At 44.6% G+C, this 4,441-nt stretch overlaps 1 protein-coding gene across 2 annotated transcripts in view; it reads right to left on the bottom strand.

Moving 5' to 3' along the window:
* The window catches only part of ankrd12 (ankyrin repeat domain 12), a 29,927-nt gene extending 25,854 nt beyond the window's left edge, over positions 1-4,073 (bottom strand). Inside the window, exon 1 of one of the 2 annotated variants that reach the window (XM_035528218.1) lies at positions 3,944-4,073. The gene's annotated coding sequence lies outside the window, so the exon portion shown is untranslated. The remainder of the gene's footprint in view (positions 1-3,943) is intronic. The other variant, XM_035528219.1, reaches the window with a different exon arrangement.
* Between the last annotated feature and the right edge of the window lie 368 nt (positions 4,074-4,441).

The following is a 4,441-nucleotide window of genomic DNA, read 5'->3' as shown; positions in this document are numbered from 1 at the left end:
ATCAATTTCTCATAAAAAGGTAGCTAGAGTTAACATTTTAAAATGACAGAACATTTTATGTGCCGAGGAAGTAGCCCTGCTATATCTATCTATCCTGTTACATAATACTCCTCCCTGAAACTGTATGAACCAATTATTTTCATGTTATAAGGAAATGTGATGGATCTGGGCAGTCCTCTCTAGCAAAGGTCATGAAATGCATGACAAGCGATGACTAGCCTTTCTTAGCAAAGAAGAAAGGTTGGTAAGCCATTCCTCCCTGCTGATCAGTCAGACTTCCCATACATCCTGAACGGGGCGGCACACGGCTCACCAGAGCAGCCAGCACCTACACCGTCAAGGGCCTTTATACTGGCCATCAGCTCTGACACAGGCCAAGGGTTTGACCTTTCCAGGGATGACGAAGGCAACTGAACACGTCTGGTGGGGTTTTCCCTAAAAGCAAATGCCAATGTCTTGAAAGAAGGAGGGGGAGGGAGGGAATAAGTTTTTTTAAAAGCTCCCGTTCCCTTTTAGAGCAGTGATTACACACACAGAAATCTCTGCTGTCATTACATGGCCAACCGCTGATGACCTCATTATGAACACTGCGAAATGACACGACCCATCAAAAGCCAAGTGTTAATTTACGATACAAGGCTAGAGACGAAATGGTAACGGAGCTTACAGACTGGATACAAACTCCTGCTTGACGTGTACACAGTGTGCAGAGTGGCAAGTAGAACAGGAGGCTCTGAAGCAGCTCTTCCCAAACTCGGAAGCGCCTCATAAATCTTGAAAAATGTTTAGTGTTGCTCGGTAGAGGTTTAATGGGTTACATGGGAACGACGGGAGATTTGGGATAGAGGAGGAGCAGTGAGCGTGCCACATCCCCCCCCCAGTAAGCAAGAAAAGACTTCTACATGAATGACTCAGACATACGCAGGTTTTAGGGTGGGGTAGGAGGCCACTGCAGAATCTGTAAAGTTTGCAATGAGCATATTTTTGCGAAATAAATAACCGACAGCACATATTTGTTTACGGTGTCGCATAAAGAGAAAAAGCAAAAAGAAACAAAAGCTTCTGATGTGGAAAGGGGGGGGCTGTCAGGGAGAATAAAAATGGCACACGAAACGGAGCAAAAGGTCTCTAGTGGGAACGGCTCTGAGCACAAAGGGCAACGGCTGATGGGTAAGAGGGTGAGTCACTGGGCTGGCACGCATGCCCCTCTCCGCCACGCTTACATGGTGCGCGCCATGGAAACGCTCAGCCCTGCCACGGACAGGGGTGCGTTGGGAGGGTGGGGGTGCGTGACGTGCACTTGCGGATACGGTAAACGTGGACATGCTCGGTGCCACTGGAATTTGACGTTGCTACAAGTGCTGTGAAGGCAAGCATGGCATACAGGTAACTACAGAGTCATAAGATTTACTGTTGGTTTACGTTCAGCATATCTGTCAGAGGGCAATTCAATTACTGCTTTGAATTCTGAGTGTCACAGAGCGACATGATGCTGCTTTGTTTACAATCTTTTTTATTAGTCAATTAATGAATCTATTAATTTGTTTATTACAAAATGCATTTGCATATATTCAGAACATAGTGAACAGGGTTTTCTGTCACCTGCTGAGAATAACGGATTAATAATTTAACAGTCCTGTAGTTAAGGAGTTTAAGGAAATGTGGTCTATACAAGCATTTACAGAAAACATACAAGGCAGCATTTACACACCACAGGCATTGTTTTGCATTTAAAAGGGCTCTGATGAAGAGAAGTGGTGTTTTAGAGTGGACCAATGTGATCTTTCAGTCTACATCTTTTTTTCTGGTCGTGCACATGCATTTACTCCTGATTTATGGCAAATCAATTGTCTGTTTAACACACTGTACAATTAACCATTTCATTATTGTCACAGATGGTTTTCTGAGGAAGTCTAATCTTTCTAATTGTAGTAAATACAAGAGCCCAAGATTCTATGAATCACATTAAATCACTCAGTGTCCAGATAACGCTGGTTGAAAAACGTGATTTGTTGACTAAATGACCTTTCAGAATCGATTTGTGTGCTTGTATTTCTGGCTCACTTGATAAAAGTGAATGTAAAAATGTGTTTCATGCTAATTTGGCAACCCACAGAAAAATGAGAATGTAAAGCCCGAGTTATAATTTACAACAGGTTATCAAGCATGGAGAAAAGGTTTACTGCCCCTCAAGTGCCACATGTTAAGGCATAACCCATTATCAGCATTAGTTATTTATTAAACATTAAAACGCACTTGCTCTCGTATTTTCCCATTTTCTGTGCTCATCTGGCCACCCCGGACCGTGTCGTTTATCTCCAGACATTTATCTAATGTCAACACATGATAAGAAGCACAAGCACTTTTACTGTGATGCAGCAGTAGAGAAGCTGAGTGCATACACTTCAGTCTAGAAGTCCCGCTTAAGAATATCCCACCACAAAGGCACAAACTCCACGAGGCCTTGTGCACATGAGCAAATGTCTAAAATGAGGGTCAATGGGAAAACAACAGGAACCACAAACTCTTATCGGCTGGCCAGTGGCCCAGTGGAAAAGTGATATCTCTGGATAATCCTTAACGTGTCATTTTGCAAGTGTTTAGTGATGCAGAAATCTGATTGAGATTCCATAATAAAAAATACCTTGCTCAAAAGACAAGGAGCCCCAGCTTAAGAGGTACGACATGGAGGTACGTGGTCAAAAGGTACGTGTGCACGTGCACACACACGAATTCAGAAAATAAACGGTTACAAGAACACACGTGACTTAGAAGGCTAAAAAGCAAGAAACAGCTGTCTTAAGACAATAAAGGTTATGGTTATACAGTTAAATCTGTATCTCTATATACAAGGTATTTTGACCATGTCGCATGGTTGATGTTCGTGATCTGAAACACACTGGCAAATTGTTAGCGGTTTTGAAAAAGGGATGTGTTTAATATTACATCTCGTGCGTAGTATGTGACTAGGAGTTGCATGCGTAAATTCGCGTGAATTCAGTTGTAGCACTAGTAAACAACGTAGCATTCGTGTAGAAACACCTAGGAAAATTAGAAATGCCTGGTACAGGGTGCTCTCGACTGAAGATGCCTTGGTGCGTCCTTTAGACAAAAGGCTTCTGTGCGCGAAGGACGGTCACCAGATAAAGCTTTGTGGCAACACACCCCCAAATGCTATGCTGCACAGCTACAACGGCTGTTTTGCTACTGCACGAGAAACGCTCGCGTGGCGCAGATGCAACCAGCAGAACAGAGAAATCATATCAGTTTCCAGAGTGAAAACAATTTACAAACAGAAATTTAAAAATCGATTTAAAATATGCACGAAGTGTCAGAAAAATACAACGACGTTGCAATCCCAACTTGTAGAAAAATTACAATACGTGCACCCCTGGTATTATATTGTCTACACTTCGTAAACGTGGTTTATCAAAATACAACCCAGATAGCCAGCTAGTAAGGTTCCTGCATGCGGTGCAGACTGCGCCACCCCTATACGGACAGACAAAAGCCCACGGTTGCGTTGACGTCGCCCCTTCGGCGCTGTCCTGGCTCGGTTACGTGTTGTGATGACTCGCTACGTTAGCAAACCGAGAACACTGCACGTATTCCGTCCCAGTCCTGAAAGATCAAACCTGGCTGTCACTGCCTTTCCGTCGTCGACACGCCGTAGCGCACATAGCCGTTAACGATACTCGCTGCTTCGGGGTAAATAAATTGTCCGTCCATGTGCTCGGAATGCGGTTAAGCCAGAGATAGCTTACAGATAGCCAACGGTACACAAATACGACACGATTTTTGTGCAAGTACAACACCATCCCGTTAAGGTAACTAGCTAGCTATTCACTTCAACGTTGAAGTTAGCTGGCTAGCCTAGCTAAGCTAGCTTGCTGTGGTTAGCAAAATGCAATCAAAAAGTCCAAAAGGAGTCCTTTCTGCTTACCGTAGCAACGCTTTTCGATCTCCCTGTAATATTTCGGGTCCTAGTTAAAGATTCCTACCGGTTCTGGCGTTCAAAATGTTGAAAAATGCTTGTTAAGCTACGACGGAGTGTCGTTTGTGGCCAGCTTTCAGGCTGGTGTGAAAACATCCCAGTTACTCGCCGTCGCTAAGAAAAGCCCAGCAACGCCGCGCGCTCATTGGCACGCGCCCGACCACGTGATCGCTCGAGCCTCACAGAAGCTCAAAAAGGTTCGCGACTGCTCGCTCGTGGGATAGCTTTATATTCCATTTTAAACGGACGCCGTATTTTGTACTAATGTCTAGCTAATAAATGCGCCGCTGTTTGTTGCTGGCGAGAACGGCGGCGGCGGCGTTTTTTATTGGCGTCAACGTTGGCTCGAAATTCTCCTCAGAAAAGTAAACGTGATCGAGAAAGGGTGAGGTGACGCTCGGGCGCCTGACGTCATCTTTTTCCGTTCGACGCCGCGGCCACCGGGAA

Source organism: Electrophorus electricus, chromosome 7, assembly GCF_013358815.1.
Source record: "Electrophorus electricus isolate fEleEle1 chromosome 7, fEleEle1.pri, whole genome shotgun sequence".
In the NCBI taxonomy this organism is placed as follows: Eukaryota; Metazoa; Chordata; class Actinopteri; order Gymnotiformes; family Gymnotidae; genus Electrophorus; species Electrophorus electricus.
This window is presented reverse-complemented; position numbering and strand designations above follow the sequence as displayed.